The sequence below is a fragment of the Rattus norvegicus genome, chromosome 19 (assembly GCF_021556685.1).
Source record: "Rattus norvegicus strain SHRSP/BbbUtx chromosome 19, alternate assembly SHRSP_T2T, whole genome shotgun sequence".
NCBI lineage: Eukaryota > Metazoa > Chordata > Mammalia > Rodentia > Muridae > Rattus > Rattus norvegicus.
Genome location: NC_141552.1, coordinates 66,869,515 through 66,887,259, shown reverse-complemented (window position 1 = coordinate 66,887,259; position 17,745 = coordinate 66,869,515). Strand labels below are relative to the sequence as shown.

The 17,745-nt window shown below is 64.6% G+C and overlaps 10 non-coding genes across 10 annotated transcripts; all 10 read left to right on the top strand.

Moving 5' to 3' along the window:
• The first annotated feature begins 1,235 nt into the window (after positions 1–1,235).
• On the top strand, positions 1,236–1,354 carry LOC120098712 (5S ribosomal RNA). Its single transcript, XR_015644435.1, has one exon. It is a non-coding gene; the product is annotated as a 5S ribosomal RNA (ribosomal RNA).
• Positions 1,355–2,968: 1,614 nt separating this feature from the next.
• On the top strand, positions 2,969–3,087 carry LOC120098711 (RNA, 5S ribosomal 1). Its single transcript, XR_015644443.1, has one exon. It is a non-coding gene; the product is annotated as a 5S ribosomal RNA (ribosomal RNA).
• A 1,641-nt stretch (positions 3,088–4,728) lies between these two features.
• Positions 4,729–4,847, top strand: LOC147999602 (5S ribosomal RNA). The gene has a single exon (XR_015644434.1). It is a non-coding gene; the product is annotated as a 5S ribosomal RNA (ribosomal RNA).
• A 1,611-nt stretch (positions 4,848–6,458) lies between these two features.
• Positions 6,459–6,577, top strand: LOC147999601 (5S ribosomal RNA). Its single transcript, XR_015644433.1, has one exon. It is a non-coding gene; the product is annotated as a 5S ribosomal RNA (ribosomal RNA).
• A 1,621-nt stretch (positions 6,578–8,198) lies between these two features.
• On the top strand, positions 8,199–8,317 carry LOC147999600 (5S ribosomal RNA). The gene has a single exon (XR_015644432.1). It is a non-coding gene; the product is annotated as a 5S ribosomal RNA (ribosomal RNA).
• A 1,640-nt stretch (positions 8,318–9,957) lies between these two features.
• On the top strand, positions 9,958–10,076 carry LOC147999599 (5S ribosomal RNA). The gene has a single exon (XR_015644431.1). It is a non-coding gene; the product is annotated as a 5S ribosomal RNA (ribosomal RNA).
• A 1,615-nt stretch (positions 10,077–11,691) lies between these two features.
• Positions 11,692–11,810, top strand: LOC147999598 (5S ribosomal RNA). The gene has a single exon (XR_015644430.1). It is a non-coding gene; the product is annotated as a 5S ribosomal RNA (ribosomal RNA).
• A 1,614-nt stretch (positions 11,811–13,424) lies between these two features.
• LOC147999597 (5S ribosomal RNA) lies at positions 13,425–13,543 on the top strand. Its single transcript, XR_015644429.1, has one exon. It is a non-coding gene; the product is annotated as a 5S ribosomal RNA (ribosomal RNA).
• Positions 13,544–15,181: 1,638 nt separating this feature from the next.
• Positions 15,182–15,300, top strand: LOC147999596 (5S ribosomal RNA). The gene has a single exon (XR_015644428.1). It is a non-coding gene; the product is annotated as a 5S ribosomal RNA (ribosomal RNA).
• Positions 15,301–16,911: 1,611 nt separating this feature from the next.
• On the top strand, positions 16,912–17,030 carry LOC147999595 (5S ribosomal RNA). Its single transcript, XR_015644426.1, has one exon. It is a non-coding gene; the product is annotated as a 5S ribosomal RNA (ribosomal RNA).
• The last annotated feature ends 715 nt before the right edge of the window (positions 17,031–17,745 follow it).

Sequence of the window (17,745 nt, the reverse complement as noted above, 5' to 3'; positions counted from 1 at the left end):
GGGTGTGGCTGTGAGAGCGTGCAAAGGTCTGTGTGACCACCGGTGTGTGAGAGTGTGTGTCGCTCCCCCTCCTGCCTCCTGCTAAGGTGACTCCTGCGAGAGTCTGTGTGTGAGTGAGTGTGGGAGTGTGTGAGTGAGTGTGTGTGTGATTGAGTGTGTGTGTGACTGAGTGTATGTGTGTGTGTGTGTGTGTGTGTATTTGTGAGCTGTCCTTAGGTTCCGTGCCTGCTTATGCGCCCTAGGGGGCCTGTCTACCTGTTCGGTCTGGCTTTCTTACCCCGGTGAGTTCATGCCTGGCGCGCGTGTCTGCCTGCGTGGGTCTTGTCTCTGCGCGCCCGCGTATTTGTGCCCCTATAAAGGGGTGGCACGCACGTGTGTGTGTGTGTGTGTGTTTGTATGTGTGTGTGTGTATACTTGTGTGAATGCCCGCACTTGGGAGGGAGGGCAAGGGCAGTGGGGCCTGGCTCTTGGGCCATCCTCTCCGCTGGGTGGGCGTGGCTAGTGTGTGTGTGTGTGTGTGTGTGTGTGTGTGTGTGTGTGTCCCGGGTGGGATTGGATGCCAGCCATCACCAAATGTTCAGTTGACTTCCCGCTCCCAGGCTGAGGGCCCCTGTCCTGGGCACAGGGAGGTCGGTGGGTCCCGGGTGGGTCGGGATTCCAGGAGCTGCTGGAAGCTCCGCCCTCGGCCCCCTCGAGGGCAAGAGGAAATCCCGGGTGGGTGGGTCAGGGCGCTGTTGTACTGAGCCTGTGGAAGGAAGAGGCTCTCTGTCCGGGAGGGGACGAGAGAAGGAGAGGAGGAGAGGAGGAGAGACCTCTGCGCATCCTGCGTGGGGAAAGGCTGGCACTCACAGGCTGGGCCCGTGTTCCATCCAGGGCGGGCTGAGGAGGGCTGGGGAGGCTGTAGGCCACGCGAGGCAGGCAGGCAGGCAGGCAGCCCCCGGGCTGGGGCGTGCGGATGGGGCTCGGGCAGGGGTGAGGGGCGCGCGGAAGGCAGGACGCGACGACTTTCTTAGGTGTGGGCTCTCTGTCGTCTGGGCTCTGGGCTCAGGGCTCTGGGCTCTGGGCTCTGGGCTCTGGGCTGGGGACTCGGGACTCGGGACTCGGGACTCGGGACTCGGGGGCTTGGGGCTTGCTGGCTGTCTGACGTGCCACCGGTGGGGGTGGGCCGGGCGGGCATGGCGGGCGGCTGAGCGAGCGCAGCAGGCTCTTGGGGCTTGTCGGCGAGGGCCGCCCTCGTCTACGGCCATACCACCCTGAACGCGCCCGATCTCGTCTGATCTCGGAAGCTAAGCAGGGTCGGGCCTGGTTAGTACTTGGATGGGAGACCGCCTGGGAATACCGGGTGCTGTAGGCTTTTTGGACTCCCTTTTGGCCGCGGCGGGGGACCAGTCTCAGGCCAGGCCATCCCCACCCACATGCATCCCACAGCCCACAGGCCACAGCCCAGGCCCCGGGGAGAGCCCACCCTCGCCCTCTCAGATGCCTGGCATATGCACGGTGGCTCCAGACAGAGTGGGCGCCCCGACACCCACCACCCTGGAGGCAGCAAGACAGGAGGTGAGAGAGCCTCTCTCCATTTGCAGCGAGCCCAGGCTGGCCTCGAACACCACATCCTCGCCCACCACCGCACTGGTCTCTCTCCCCGTGTAGTGTGTGGGATTGCCTGGGTGGGTGGGTGCCCCTGTGGGGGTGCCTCTTAGGAGGCCACGGCGCGTGGGTGACTGCTGCGGTGGTGGGTGTGGCTGTGAGAGCGTGCAAAGGTCTGTGTGACCACCGGTGTGTGAGAGTGTGTGTCGCTCCCCCTCCTGCCTCCTGCTAAGGTGACTCCTGCGAGAGTCTGTGTGTGAGTGAGTGTGTGAGTGTGTGAGTGAGTGTGTGTGTGATTGAGTGTGTGTGTGACTGAGTGTATGTGTGTGTGTGTGTGTGTGTGTATTTGTGAGCTGTCCTTAGGTTCCGTGCCTGCTTATGCGCCCTAGGGTGCCTGTCTACCTGTTCGGTCCGGCTTTCTTACCCCGGTGAGTTCATGCCTGGCGCGCGTGTCTGCCTGCGTGGGTCTTGCCTCTGCGCGCCCGCGTATGTGTGCCCCTATAAAGGGGTGGCACGCACGTGTGTGTGTGTGTGTGTGTGTGTGTGTTTGTATGTTTGTGTGTTTGTATACTTGTGTGAATGCCCGCACTTGGGAGGGAGGGCAAGGGCAGTGGGGCCTGGCTCTTGGGCCAGCCTCTCCGCTGGGTGGGCGTGGCTAGTGTGTGTGTGTGTGTGTGTGTGTGTGTCTGTGTGTGTGTGTCCCGGGTGGGATTGGATGCGAGCCATCACCAAATGTTCAGTTGACTTCCCGCTCCCAGGCTGAGGGCCCCTGTCCTGGGCACAGGGAGGACGGTGGGTCCCGGGTGGGTCGGGATTCCAGGAGCTGCTGGAAGCTCCGCCCTCGGCCCCCTCGAGGGCAAGAGGAAATCCCGGGTGGGTGGGTCAGGGCGCTGTTGTACTGAGCCTGTGGAAGGAAGAGTCTCTCTGTCGGGGAGGGGACGAGAGGAGGAGAGGAGGAGAGGAGGAGAGACCTCTGCGCATCCTGCGTGGGGAAAGGCTGGCACTCACAGGCTGGGCCCGTGTTCCATCCAGGGCGGGCTGAGGAGGGCTGGGGAGGCTGTAGGCCACGCGAGGCAGGCAGGCAGGCAGGCAGCCCCCGGGCTGGGGCGTGCGGATGGGGCTCGGGCAGGGGTGAGGGGCGCGCGGAAGGCAGGACGCGACGACTTTCTTAGGTGTGGGCTCTCTGTCGTCTGGGCTCTGGGCTCTGGGCTCTGGGCTCTGGGCTCTGGGCTGGGGACTCGGGACTCGGGACTCGGGACTCGGGACTCGGGACTCGGGGGCTTGGGGCTTGCTGGCTGTCTGACGTGCCACCGGTGGGGGTGGGCCGGGCGGGCCTGGCGGGCGGCTGAGCGAGCGCAGCAGGTCGGCGAGGGCTGCCCTCATCTACGGCCATACCACCCTGAACGCGCCCGATCTCGTCTGATCTCGGAAGCTAAGCAGGGTCGGGCCTGGTTAGTACTTGGATGGGAGACCGCCTGGGAATACCGGGTGCTGTAGGCTTTTTGGACTCCCTTTTGGCCGCGGCGGGGGACCAGTCTCAGGCCAGGCCATCCCCACCCACATGCATCCCACAGCCCACAGGCCACAGCCCAGGCCCCGGGGAGAGCCCACCCTCGCCCTCTCAGATGCCTGGCATATGCACGGTGGCTCCAGACAGAGTGGGCGCCCCGACACCCACCACCCTGGAGGCAGCAAGACAGGAGGTGAGAGAGCCTCTCTCCATTTGCAGCGAGCCCAGGCTGGCCTCGAACACCACATCCTCGCCCACCACCGCACTGGTCTCTCTCCCCGTGTAGTGTGTGGGATTGCCTGGGTGGGTGGGTGCCCCTGTGGGGGTGCCTCTTAGGAGGCCACGGCGCGTGGGTGACTGCTGCGGTGGTGGGTGTGGCTGTGAGAGCGTGCAAAGGTCTGTGTGACCACCGGTGTGTGAGAGTGTGTGTCGCTCCCCCTCCTGCCTCCTGCTAAGGTGACTCCTGCGAGAGTCTGTGTGTGAGTGAGTGTGGGAGTGTGTGAGTGAGTGTGTGTGTGATTGAGTGTGTGTGTGACTGAGTGTATGTGTGTGTGTGTGTGTGTGTGTATTTGTGAGCTGTCCTTAGGTTCCGTGCCTGCTTATGCGCCCTAGGGGGCCTGTCTACCTGTTCGGTCTGGCTTTCTTACCCCGGTGAGTTCATGCCTGGCGCGCGTGTCTGCCTGCGTGGGTCTTGCCTCTGTGCGCCCGCGTATGTGTGCCCCTATAAAGGGGTGGCACGCACGTGTGTGTGTGTGTGTGTGTGTGTTTGTATGTTTGTGTGTTTGTATACTTGTGTGAATGCCCGCACTTGGGAGGGAGGGCAAGGGCAGTGGGGCCTGGCTCTTGGGCCAGCCTCTCCGCTGGGTGGGCGTGGCTAGTGTGTGTGTGTGTGTGTGTGTGTGTGTGTGTCTGTGTGTGTGTGTCCCGGGTGGGATTGGATGCGAGCCATCACCAAATGTTCAGTTGACTTCCCGCTCCCAGGCTGAGGGCCCCTGTCCTGGGCACAGGGAGGACGGTGGGTCCCGAGTGGGTCGGGATTCCAGGAGCTGCTGGAAGCTCCGCCCTCGGCCCCCTCGAGGGCAAGAGGAAATCCCGGGTGGGTGGGTCAGGGCGCTGTTGTACTGAGCCTGTGGAAGGAAGAGTCTCTCTGTCGGGGAGGGGACGAGAGGAGGAGAGGAGGAGAGGAGGAGAGACCTCTGCGCATCCTGCGTGGGGAAAGGCTGGCACTCACAGGCTGGGCCCGTGTTCCATCCAGGGCGGGCTGAGGAGGGCTGGGGAGGCTGTAGGCCACGCGAGGCAGGCAGGCAGGCAGGCAGCCCCCGGGCTGGGGCGTGCGGATGGGGCTCGGGCAGGGGTGAGGGGCGCGCGGAAGGCAGGACGCGACGACTTTCTTAGGTGTGGGCTCTCTGTCGTCTGGGCTCTGGGCTCTGGGCTCTGGGCTCTGGGCTCTGGGCTGGGGACTCGGGACTCGGGACTCGGGACTCGGGACTCGGGACTCGGGACTCGGGACTCGGGGGCTTGGGGCTTGCTGGCTGTCTGACGTGCCACCGGTGGGGGTGGGCCGGGCGGGCCTGGCGGGCGGCTGAGCGAGCGCAGCAGGCTCTTGGGGCTTGTCGGCGAGGGCCGCCCTCGTCTACGGCCATACCACCCTGAACGCGCCCGATCTCGTCTGATCTCGGAAGCTAAGCAGGGTCGGGCCTGGTTAGTACTTGGATGGGAGACCGCCTGGGAATACCGGGTGCTGTAGGCTTTTTGGACTCCCTTTTGGCCGCGGCGGGGGACCAGTCTCAGGCCAGGCCATCCCCACCCACATGCATCCCACAGCCCACAGGCCACAGCCCAGGCCCCGGGGAGAGCCCACCCTCGCCCTCTCAGATGCCTGGCATATGCACGGTGGCTCCAGACAGAGTGGGCGCCCCGACACCCACCACCCTGGAGGCAGCAAGACAGGAGGTGAGAGAGCCTCTCTCCATTTGCAGCGAGCCCAGGCTGGCCTCGAACACCACATCCTCGCCCACCACCGCACTGGTCTCTCTCCCCGTGTAGTGTGTGGGATTGCCTGGGTGGGTGGGTGCCCCTGTGGGGGTGCCTCTTAGGAGGCCACGGCGCGTGGGTGACTGCTGCGGTGGTGGGTGTGGCTGTGAGAGCGTGCAAAGGTCTGTGTGACCACCGGTGTGTGAGAGTGTGTGTCGCTCCCCCTCCTGCCTCCTGCTAAGGTGACTCCTGCGAGAGTCTGTGTGTGAGTGAGTGTGGGAGTGTGTGAGTGAGTGTGTGTGTGATTGAGTGTGTGTGTGACTGAGTGTATGTGTGTGTGTGTGTGTGTGTGTATTTGTGAGCTGTCCTTAGGTTCCGTGCCTGCTTATGCGCCCTAGGGGGCCTGTCTACCTGTTCGGTCTGGCTTTCTTACCCCGGTGAGTTCATGCCTGGCGCGCGTGTCTGCCTGCGTGGGTCTTGTCTCTGCGCGCCCGCGTATTTGTGCCCCTATAAAGGGGTGGCACGCACGTGTGTGTGTGTGTGTGTGTTTGTATGTTTGTGTGTGTGTATACTTGTGTGAATGCCCGCACTTGGGAGGGAGGGCAAGGGCAGTGGGGCCTGGCTCTTGGGCCATCCTCTCCGCTGGGTGGGCGTGGCTAGTGTGTGTGTGTGTGTGTGTGTGTGTGTGTGTGTCCCGGGTGGGATTGGATGCCAGCCATCACCAAATGTTCAGTTGACTTCCCGCTCCCAGGCTGAGGGCCCCTGTCCTGGGCACAGGGAGGTCGGTGGGTCCCGGGTGGGTCGGGATTCCAGGAGCTGCTGGAAGCTCCGCCCTCGGCCCCCTCGAGGGCAAGAGGAAATCCCGGGTGGGTGGGTCAGGGCGCTGTTGTACTGAGCCTGTGGAAGGAAGAGGCTCTCTGTCCGGGAGGGGACGAGAGAAGGAGAGGAGGAGAGGAGGAGAGACCTCTGCGCATCCTGCGTGGGGAAAGGCTGGCACTCACAGGCTGGGCCCGTGTTCCATCCAGGGCGGGCTGAGGAGGGCTGGGGAGGCTGTAGGCCACGCGAGGCAGGCAGGCAGGCAGGCAGCCCCCGGGCTGGGGCGTGCGGATGGGGCTCGGGCAGGGGTGAGGGGCGCGCGGAAGGCAGGACGCGACGACTTTCTTAGGTGTGGGCTCTCTGTCGTCTGGGCTCTGGGCTCAGGGCTCTGGGCTCTGGGCTCTGGGCTCTGGGCTGGGGACTCGGGACTCGGGACTCGGGACTCGGGACTCGGGGGCTTGGGGCTTGCTGGCTGTCTGACGTGCCACCGGTGGGGGTGGGCCGGGCGGGCATGGCGGGCGGCTGAGCGAGCGCAGCAGGCTCTTGGGGCTTGTCGGCGAGGGCCGCCCTCGTCTACGGCCATACCACCCTGAACGCGCCCGATCTCGTCTGATCTCGGAAGCTAAGCAGGGTCGGGCCTGGTTAGTACTTGGATGGGAGACCGCCTGGGAATACCGGGTGCTGTAGGCTTTTTGGACTCCCTTTTGGCCGCGGCGGGGGACCAGTCTCAGGCCAGGCCATCCCCACCCACATGCATCCCACAGCCCACAGGCCACAGCCCAGGCCCCGGGGAGAGCCCACCCTCGCCCTCTCAGATGCCTGGCATATGCACGGTGGCTCCAGACAGAGTGGGCGCCCCGACACCCACCACCCTGGAGGCAGCAAGACAGGAGGTGAGAGAGCCTCTCTCCATTTGCAGCGAGCCCAGGCTGGCCTCGAACACCACATCCTCGCCCACCACCGCACTGGTCTCTCTCCCCGTGTAGTGTGTGGGATTGCCTGGGTGGGTGGGTGCCCCTGTGGGGGTGCCTCTTAGGAGGCCACGGCGCGTGGGTGACTGCTGCGGTGGTGGGTGTGGCTGTGAGAGCGTGCAAAGGTCTGTGTGACCACCGGTGTGTGAGAGTGTGTGTCGCTCCCCCTCCTGCCTCCTGCTAAGGTGACTCCTGCGAGAGTCTGTGTGTGAGTGAGTGTGTGAGTGTGTGAGTGAGTGTGTGTGTGATTGAGTGTGTGTGTGACTGAGTGTATGTGTGTGTGTGTGTGTGTGTGTATTTGTGAGCTGTCCTTAGGTTCCGTGCCTGCTTATGCGCCCTAGGGTGCCTGTCTACCTGTTCGGTCCGGCTTTCTTACCCCGGTGAGTTCATGCCTGGCGCGCGTGTCTGCCTGCGTGGGTCTTGCCTCTGCGCGCCCGCGTATGTGTGCCCCTATAAAGGGGTGGCACGCACGTGTGTGTGTGTGTGTGTGTGTGTGTGTTTGTATGTTTGTGTGTTTGTATACTTGTGTGAATGCCCGCACTTGGGAGGGAGGGCAAGGGCAGTGGGGCCTGGCTCTTGGGCCAGCCTCTCCGCTGGGTGGGCGTGGCTAGTGTGTGTGTGTGTGTGTGTGTGTGTGTCTGTGTGTGTGTGTCCCGGGTGGGATTGGATGCGAGCCATCACCAAATGTTCAGTTGACTTCCCGCTCCCAGGCTGAGGGCCCCTGTCCTGGGCACAGGGAGGACGGTGGGTCCCGGGTGGGTCGGGATTCCAGGAGCTGCTGGAAGCTCCGCCCTCGGCCCCCTCGAGGGCAAGAGGAAATCCCGGGTGGGTGGGTCAGGGCGCTGTTGTACTGAGCCTGTGGAAGGAAGAGTCTCTCTGTCGGGGAGGGGACGAGAGGAGGAGAGGAGGAGAGGAGGAGAGACCTCTGCGCATCCTGCGTGGGGAAAGGCTGGCACTCACAGGCTGGGCCCGTGTTCCATCCAGGGCGGGCTGAGGAGGGCTGGGGAGGCTGTAGGCCACGCGAGGCAGGCAGGCAGGCAGGCAGCCCCCGGGCTGGGGCGTGCGGATGGGGCTCGGGCAGGGGTGAGGGGCGCGCGGAAGGCAGGACGCGACGACTTTCTTAGGTGTGGGCTCTCTGTCGTCTGGGCTCTGGGCTCTGGGCTCTGGGCTCTGGGCTCTGGGCTCTGGGCTGGGGACTCGGGACTCGGGACTCGGGACTCGGGACTCGGGACTCGGGGGCTTGGGGCTTGCTGGCTGTCTGACGTGCCACCGGTGGGGGTGGGCCGGGCGGGCCTGGCGGGCGGCTGAGCGAGCGCAGCAGGTCGGCGAGGGCTGCCCTCGTCTACGGCCATACCACCCTGAACGCGCCCGATCTCGTCTGATCTCGGAAGCTAAGCAGGGTCGGGCCTGGTTAGTACTTGGATGGGAGACCGCCTGGGAATACCGGGTGCTGTAGGCTTTTTGGACTCCCTTTTGGCCGCGGCGGGGGACCAGTCTCAGGCCAGGCCATCCCCACCCACATGCATCCCACAGCCCACAGGCCACAGCCCAGGCCCCGGGGAGAGCCCACCCTCGCCCTCTCAGATGCCTGGCATATGCACGGTGGCTCCAGACAGAGTGGGCGCCCCGACACCCACCACCCTGGAGGCAGCAAGACAGGAGGTGAGAGAGCCTCTCTCCATTTGCAGCGAGCCCAGGCTGGCCTCGAACACCACATCCTCGCCCACCACCGCACTGGTCTCTCTCCCCGTGTAGTGTGTGGGATTGCCTGGGTGGGTGGGTGCCCCTGTGGGGGTGCCTCTTAGGAGGCCACGGCGCGTGGGTGACTGCTGCGGTGGTGGGTGTGGCTGTGAGAGCGTGCAAAGGTCTGTGTGACCACCGGTGTGTGAGAGTGTGTGTCGCTCCCCCTCCTGCCTCCTGCTAAGGTGACTCCTGCGAGAGTCTGTGTGTGAGTGAGTGTGGGAGTGTGTGAGTGAGTGTGTGTGTGATTGAGTGTGTGTGTGACTGAGTGTATGTGTGTGTGTGTGTGTGTGTGTGTATTTGTGAGCTGTCCTTAGGTTCCGTGCCTGCTTATGCGCCCTAGGGGGCCTGTCTACCTGTTCGGTCCGGCTTTCTTACCCCGGTGAGTTCATGCCTGGCGCGCGTGTCTGCCTGCGTGGGTCTTGCCTCTGCGCGCCCGCGTATGTGTGCCCCTATAAAGGGGTGGCACGCACGTGTGTGTGTGTGTGTGTGTGTGTGTTTGTATGTTTGTGTGTTTGTATACTTGTGTGAATGCCCGCACTTGGGAGGGAGGGCAAGGGCAGTGGGGCCTGGCTCTTGGGCCAGCCTCTCCGCTGGGTGGGCGTGGCTAGTGTGTGTGTGTGTGTGTGTGTGTCTGTGTGTGTGTGTCCCGGGTGGGATTGGATGCGAGCCATCACCAAATGTTCAGTTGACTTCCCGCTCCCAGGCTGAGGGCCCCTGTCCTGGGCACAGGGAGGACGGTGGGTCCCGAGTGGGTCGGGATTCCAGGAGCTGCTGGAAGCTCCGCCCTCGGCCCCCTCGAGGGCAAGAGGAAATCCCGGGTGGGTGGGTCAGGGCGCTGTTGTACTGAGCCTGTGGAAGGAAGAGTCTCTCTGTCGGGGAGGGGACGAGAGGAGGAGAGGAGGAGAGAAGAGACCTCTGCGCATCCTGCGTGGGGAAAGGCTGGCACTCACAGGCTGGGCCCGTGTTCCATCCAGGGCGGGCTGAGGAGGGCTGGGGAGGCTGTAGGCCACGCGAGGCAGGCAGGCAGGCAGGCAGCCCCCGGGCTGGGGCGTGCGGATGGGGCTCGGGCAGGGGTGAGGGGCGCGCGGAAGGCAGGACGCGACGACTTTCTTAGGTGTGGGCTCTCTGTCGTCTGGGCTCTGGGCTCTGGGCTCTGGGCTCTGGGCTCTGGGCTCTGGGCTGGGGACTCGGGACTCGGGACTCGGGACTCGGGACTCGGGACTCGGGACTCGGGACTCGGGGGCTTGGGGCTTGCTGGCTGTCTGACGTGCCACCGGTGGGGGTGGGCCGGGCGGGCCTGGCGGGCGGCTGAGCGAGCGCAGCAGGCTCTGGGGCTTGTCGGCGAGGGCCGCCCTCGTCTACGGCCATACCACCCTGAACGCGCCCGATCTCGTCTGATCTCGGAAGCTAAGCAGGGTCGGGCCTGGTTAGTACTTGGATGGGAGACCGCCTGGGAATACCGGGTGCTGTAGGCTTTTTGGACTCCCTTTTGGCCGCGGCGGGGGACCAGTCTCAGGCCAGGCCATCCCCACCCACATGCATCCCACAGCCCACAGGCCACAGCCCAGGCCCCGGGGAGAGCCCACCCTCGCCCTCTCAGATGCCTGGCATATGCACGGTGGCTCCAGACAGAGTGGGCGCCCCGACACCCACCACCCTGGAGGCAGCAAGACAGGAGGTGAGAGAGCCTCTCTCCATTTGCAGCGAGCCCAGGCTGGCCTCGAACACCACATCCTCGCCCACCACCGCACTGGTCTCTCTCCCCGTGTAGTGTGTGGGATTGCCTGGGTGGGTGGGTGCCCCTGTGGGGGTGCCTCTTAGGAGGCCACGGCGCGTGGGTGACTGCTGCGGTGGTGGGTGTGGCTGTGAGAGCGTGCAAAGGTCTGTGTGACCACCGGTGTGTGAGAGTGTGTGTCGCTCCCCCTCCTGCCTCCTGCTAAGGTGACTCCTGCGAGAGTCTGTGTGTGAGTGAGTGTGGGAGTGTGTGAGTGAGTGTGTGTGTGATTGAGTGTGTGTGTGACTGAGTGTATGTGTGTGTGTGTGTGTGTGTGTATTTGTGAGCTGTCCTTAGGTTCCGTGCCTGCTTATGCGCCCTAGGGGGCCTGTCTACCTGTTCGGTCTGGCTTTCTTACCCCGGTGAGTTCATGCCTGGCGCGCGTGTCTGCCTGCGTGGGTCTTGTCTCTGCGCGCCCGCGTATTTGTGCCCCTATAAAGGGGTGGCACGCACGTGTGTGTGTGTGTGTGTGTTTGTATGTTTGTGTGTGTGTATACTTGTGTGAATGCCCGCACTTGGGAGGGAGGGCAAGGGCAGTGGGGCCTGGCTCTTGGGCCATCCTCTCCGCTGGGTGGGCGTGGCTAGTGTGTGTGTGTGTGTGTGTGTGTGTGTGTGTGTGTGTCCCGGGTGGGATTGGATGCCAGCCATCACCAAATGTTCAGTTGACTTCCCGCTCCCAGGCTGAGGGCCCCTGTCCTGGGCACAGGGAGGTCGGTGGGTCCCGGGTGGGTCGGGATTCCAGGAGCTGCTGGAAGCTCCGCCCTCGGCCCCCTCGAGGGCAAGAGGAAATCCCGGGTGGGTGGGTCAGGGCGCTGTTGTACTGAGCCTGTGGAAGGAAGAGGCTCTCTGTCCGGGAGGGGACGAGAGAAGGAGAGGAGGAGAGGAGGAGAGACCTCTGCGCATCCTGCGTGGGGAAAGGCTGGCACTCACAGGCTGGGCCCGTGTTCCATCCAGGGCGGGCTGAGGAGGGCTGGGGAGGCTGTAGGCCACGCGAGGCAGGCAGGCAGGCAGGCAGCCCCCGGGCTGGGGCGTGCGGATGGGGCTCGGGCAGGGGTGAGGGGCGCGCGGAAGGCAGGACGCGACGACTTTCTTAGGTGTGGGCTCTCTGTCGTCTGGGCTCTGGGCTCAGGGCTCTGGGCTCTGGGCTCTGGGCTCTGGGCTGGGGACTCGGGACTCGGGACTCGGGACTCGGGACTCGGGGGCTTGGGGCTTGCTGGCTGTCTGACGTGCCACCGGTGGGGGTGGGCCGGGCGGGCCTGGCGGGCGGCTGAGCGAGCGCAGCAGGCTCTTGGGGCTTGTCGGCGAGGGCCGCCCTCGTCTACGGCCATACCACCCTGAACGCGCCCGATCTCGTCTGATCTCGGAAGCTAAGCAGGGTCGGGCCTGGTTAGTACTTGGATGGGAGACCGCCTGGGAATACCGGGTGCTGTAGGCTTTTTGGACTCCCTTTTGGCCGCGGCGGGGGACCAGTCTCAGGCCAGGCCATCCCCACCCACATGCATCCCACAGCCCACAGGCCACAGCCCAGGCCCCGGGGAGAGCCCACCCTCGCCCTCTCAGATGCCTGGCATATGCACGGTGGCTCCAGACAGAGTGGGCGCCCCGACACCCACCACCCTGGAGGCAGCAAGACAGGAGGTGAGAGAGCCTCTCTCCATTTGCAGCGAGCCCAGGCTGGCCTCGAACACCACATCCTCGCCCACCACCGCACTGGTCTCTCTCCCCGTGTAGTGTGTGGGATTGCCTGGGTGGGTGGGTGCCCCTGTGGGGGTGCCTCTTAGGAGGCCACGGCGCGTGGGTGACTGCTGCGGTGGTGGGTGTGGCTGTGAGAGCGTGCAAAGGTCTGTGTGACCACCGGTGTGTGAGAGTGTGTGTCGCTCCCCCTCCTGCCTCCTGCTAAGGTGACTCCTGCGAGAGTCTGTGTGTGAGTGAGTGTGTGAGTGTGTGAGTGAGTGTGTGTGTGATTGAGTGTGTGTGTGACTGAGTGTATGTGTGTGTGTGTGTGTGTGTGTATTTGTGAGCTGTCCTTAGGTTCCGTGCCTGCTTATGCGCCCTAGGGTGCCTGTCTACCTGTTCGGTCCGGCTTTCTTACCCCGGTGAGTTCATGCCTGGCGCGCGTGTCTGCCTGCGTGGGTCTTGCCTCTGCGCGCCCGCGTATGTGTGCCCCTATAAAGGGGTGGCACGCACGTGTGTGTGTGTGTGTGTGTGTGTGTGTTTGTATGTTTGTGTGTTTGTATACTTGTGTGAATGCCCGCACTTGGGAGGGAGGGCAAGGGCAGTGGGGCCTGGCTCTTGGGCCAGCCTCTCCGCTGGGTGGGCGTGGCTAGTGTGTGTGTGTGTGTGTGTGTGTGTGTCTGTGTGTGTGTGTCCCGGGTGGGATTGGATGCGAGCCATCACCAAATGTTCAGTTGACTTCCCGCTCCCAGGCTGAGGGCCCCTGTCCTGGGCACAGGGAGGACGGTGGGTCCCGGGTGGGTCGGGATTCCAGGAGCTGCTGGAAGCTCCGCCCTCGGCCCCCTCGAGGGCAAGAGGAAATCCCGGGTGGGTGGGTCAGGGCGCTGTTGTACTGAGCCTGTGGAAGGAAGAGTCTCTCTGTCGGGGAGGGGACGAGAGGAGGAGAGGAGGAGAGGAGGAGAGACCTCTGCGCATCCTGCGTGGGGAAAGGCTGGCACTCACAGGCTGGGCCCGTGTTCCATCCAGGGCGGGCTGAGGAGGGCTGGGGAGGCTGTAGGCCACGCGAGGCAGGCAGGCAGGCAGGCAGCCCCCGGGCTGGGGCGTGCGGATGGGGCTCGGGCAGGGGTGAGGGGCGCGCGGAAGGCAGGACGCGACGACTTTCTTAGGTGTGGGCTCTCTGTCGTCTGGGCTCTGGGCTCTGGGCTCTGGGCTCTGGGCTCTGGGCTGGGGACTCGGGACTCGGGACTCGGGACTCGGGACTCGGGACTCGGGGGCTTGGGGCTTGCTGGCTGTCTGACGTGCCACCGGTGGGGGTGGGCCGGGCGGGCCTGGCGGGCGGCTGAGCGAGCGCAGCAGGTCGGCGAGGGCTGCCCTCGTCTACGGCCATACCACCCTGAACGCGCCCGATCTCGTCTGATCTCGGAAGCTAAGCAGGGTCGGGCCTGGTTAGTACTTGGATGGGAGACCGCCTGGGAATACCGGGTGCTGTAGGCTTTTTGGACTCCCTTTTGGCCGCGGCGGGGGACCAGTCTCAGGCCAGGCCATCCCCACCCACATGCATCCCACAGCCCACAGGCCACAGCCCAGGCCCCGGGGAGAGCCCACCCTCGCCCTCTCAGATGCCTGGCATATGCACGGTGGCTCCAGACAGAGTGGGCGCCCCGACACCCACCACCCTGGAGGCAGCAAGACAGGAGGTGAGAGAGCCTCTCTCCATTTGCAGCGAGCCCAGGCTGGCCTCGAACACCACATCCTCGCCCACCACCGCACTGGTCTCTCTCCCCGTGTAGTGTGTGGGATTGCCTGGGTGGGTGGGTGCCCCTGTGGGGGTGCCTCTTAGGAGGCCACGGCGCGTGGGTGACTGCTGCGGTGGTGGGTGTGGCTGTGAGAGCGTGCAAAGGTCTGTGTGACCACCGGTGTGTGAGAGTGTGTGTCGCTCCCCCTCCTGCCTCCTGCTAAGGTGACTCCTGCGAGAGTCTGTGTGTGAGTGAGTGTGGGAGTGTGTGAGTGAGTGTGTGTGTGATTGAGTGTGTGTGTGACTGAGTGTATGTGTGTGTGTGTGTGTGTGTGTATTTGTGAGCTGTCCTTAGGTTCCGTGCCTGCTTATGCGCCCTAGGGGGCCTGTCTACCTGTTCGGTCTGGCTTTCTTACCCCGGTGAGTTCATGCCTGGCGCGCGTGTCTGCCTGCGTGGGTCTTGCCTCTGCGCGCCCGCGTATGTGTGCCCCTATAAAGGGGTGGCACGCACGTGTGTGTGTGTGTGTGTGTGTGTTTGTATGTTTGTGTGTTTGTATACTTGTGTGAATGCCCGCACTTGGGAGGGAGGGCAAGGGCAGTGGGGCCTGGCTCTTGGGCCAGCCTCTCCGCTGGGTGGGCGTGGCTAGTGTGTGTGTGTGTGTGTGTGTGTGTGTGTGTCTGTGTGTGTGTGTCCCGGGTGGGATTGGATGCGAGCCATCACCAAATGTTCAGTTGACTTCCCGCTCCCAGGCTGAGGGCCCCTGTCCTGGGCACAGGGAGGACGGTGGGTCCCGAGTGGGTCGGGATTCCAGGAGCTGCTGGAAGCTCCGCCCTCGGCCCCCTCGAGGGCAAGAGGAAATCCCGGGTGGGTGGGTCAGGGCGCTGTTGTACTGAGCCTGTGGAAGGAAGAGTCTCTCTGTCGGGGAGGGGACGAGAGGAGGAGAGGAGGAGAGAAGAGACCTCTGCGCATCCTGCGTGGGGAAAGGCTGGCACTCACAGGCTGGGCCCGTGTTCCATCCAGGGCGGGCTGAGGAGGGCTGGGGAGGCTGTAGGCCACGCGAGGCAGGCAGGCAGGCAGGCAGCCCCCGGGCTGGGGCGTGCGGATGGGGCTCGGGCAGGGGTGAGGGGCGCGCGGAAGGCAGGACGCGACGACTTTCTTAGGTGTGGGCTCTCTGTCGTCTGGGCTCTGGGCTCTGGGCTCTGGGCTCTGGGCTGGGGACTCGGGACTCGGGACTCGGGACTCGGGACTCGGGACTCGGGACTCGGGACTCGGGACTCGGGGGCTTGGGGCTTGCTGGCTGTCTGACGTGCCACCGGTGGGGGTGGGCCGGGCGGGCCTGGCGGGCGGCTGAGCGAGCGCAGCAGGCTCTTGGGGCTTGTCGGCGAGGGCCGCCCTCGTCTACGGCCATACCACCCTGAACGCGCCCGATCTCGTCTGATCTCGGAAGCTAAGCAGGGTCGGGCCTGGTTAGTACTTGGATGGGAGACCGCCTGGGAATACCGGGTGCTGTAGGCTTTTTGGACTCCCTTTTGGCCGCGGCGGGGGACCAGTCTCAGGCCAGGCCATCCCCACCCACATGCATCCCACAGCCCACAGGCCACAGCCCAGGCCCCGGGGAGAGCCCACCCTCGCCCTCTCAGATGCCTGGCATATGCACGGTGGCTCCAGACAGAGTGGGCGCCCCGACACCCACCACCCTGGAGGCAGCAAGACAGGAGGTGAGAGAGCCTCTCTCCATTTGCAGCGAGCCCAGGCTGGCCTCGAACACCACATCCTCGCCCACCACCGCACTGGTCTCTCTCCCCGTGTAGTGTGTGGGATTGCCTGGGTGGGTGGGTGCCCCTGTGGGGGTGCCTCTTAGGAGGCCACGGCGCGTGGGTGACTGCTGCGGTGGTGGGTGTGGCTGTGAGAGCGTGCAAAGGTCTGTGTGACCACCGGTGTGTGAGAGTGTGTGTCGCTCCCCCTCCTGCCTCCTGCTAAGGTGACTCCTGCGAGAGTCTGTGTGTGAGTGAGTGTGGGAGTGTGTGAGTGAGTGTGTGTGTGATTGAGTGTGTGTGTGACTGAGTGTATGTGTGTGTGTGTGTGTGTGTGTATTTGTGAGCTGTCCTTAGGTTCCGTGCCTGCTTATGCGCCCTAGGGGGCCTGTCTACCTGTTCGGTCTGGCTTTCTTACCCCGGTGAGTTCATGCCTGGCGCGTGTGTCTGCCTGCGTGGGTCTTGTCTCTGCGCGCCCGCGTATTTGTGCCCCTATAAAGGGGTGGCACGCACGTGTGTGTGTGTGTGTGTGTTTGTATGTTTGTGTGTGTGTATACTTGTGTGAATGCCCGCACTTGGGAGGGAGGGCAAGGGCAGTGGGGCCTGGCTCTTGGGCCATCCTCTCCGCTGGGTGGGCGTGGCTAGTGTGTGTGTGTGTGTGTGTGTGTGTGTGTGTGTCCCGGGTGGGATTGGATGCCAGCCATCACCAAATGTTCAGTTGACTTCCCGCTCCCAGGCTGAGGGCCCCTGTCCTGGGCACAGGGAGGTCGGTGGGTCCCGGGTGGGTCGGGATTCCAGGAGCTGCTGGAAGCTCCGCCCTCGGCCCCCTCGAGGGCAAGAGGAAATCCCGGGTGGGTGGGTCAGGGCGCTGTTGTACTGAGCCTGTGGAAGGAAGAGGCTCTCTGTCCGGGAGGGGACGAGAGAAGGAGAGGAGGAGAGGAGGAGAGACCTCTGCGCATCCTGCGTGGGGAAAGGCTGGCACTCACAGGCTGGGCCCGTGTTCCATCCAGGGCGGGCTGAGGAGGGCTGGGGAGGCTGTAGGCCACGCGAGGCAGGCAGGCAGGCAGGCAGCCCCCGGGCTGGGGCGTGCGGATGGGGCTCGGGCAGGGGTGAGGGGCGCGCGGAAGGCAGGACGCGACGACTTTCTTAGGTGTGGGCTCTCTGTCGTCTGGGCTCTGGGCTCAGGGCTCTGGGCTCTGGGCTCTGGGCTCTGGGCTGGGGACTCGGGACTCGGGACTCGGGACTCGGGACTCGGGGGCTTGGGGCTTGCTGGCTGTCTGACGTGCCACCGGTGGGGGTGGGCCGGGCGGGCATGGCGGGCGGCTGAGCGAGCGCAGCAGGCTCTTGGGGCTTGTCGGCGAGGGCCGCCCTCGTCTACGGCCATACCACCCTGAACGCGCCCGATCTCGTCTGATCTCGGAAGCTAAGCAGGGTCGGGCCTGGTTAGTACTTGGATGGGAGACCGCCTGGGAATACCGGGTGCTGTAGGCTTTTTGGACTCCCTTTTGGCCGCGGCGGGGGACCAGTCTCAGGCCAGGCCATCCCCACCCACATGCATCCCACAGCCCACAGGCCACAGCCCAGGCCCCGGGGAGAGCCCACCCTCGCCCTCTCAGATGCCTGGCATATGCACGGTGGCTCCAGACAGAGTGGGCGCCCCGACACCCACCACCCTGGAGGCAGCAAGACAGGAGGTGAGAGAGCCTCTCTCCATTTGCAGCGAGCCCAGGCTGGCCTCGAACACCACATCCTCGCCCACCACCGCACTGGTCTCTCTCCCCGTGTAGTGTGTGGGATTGCCTGGGTGGGTGGGTGCCCCTGTGGGGGTGCCTCTTAGGAGGCCACGGCGCGTGGGTGACTGCTGCGGTGGTGGGTGTGGCTGTGAGAGCGTGCAAAGGTCTGTGTGACCACCGGTGTGTGAGAGTGTGTGTCGCTCCCCCTCCTGCCTCCTGCTAAGGTGACTCCTGCGAGAGTCTGTGTGTGAGTGAGTGTGTGAGTGTGTGAGTGAGTGTGTGTGTGATTGAGTGTGTGTGTGACTGAGTGTATGTGTGTGTGTGTGTGTGTGTGTATTTGTGAGCTGTCCTTAGGTTCCGTGCCTGCTTATGCGCCCTAGGGTGCCTGTCTACCTGTTCGGTCCGGCTTTCTTACCCCGGTGAGTTCATGCCTGGCGCGCGTGTCTGCCTGCGTGGGTCTTGCCTCTGCGCGC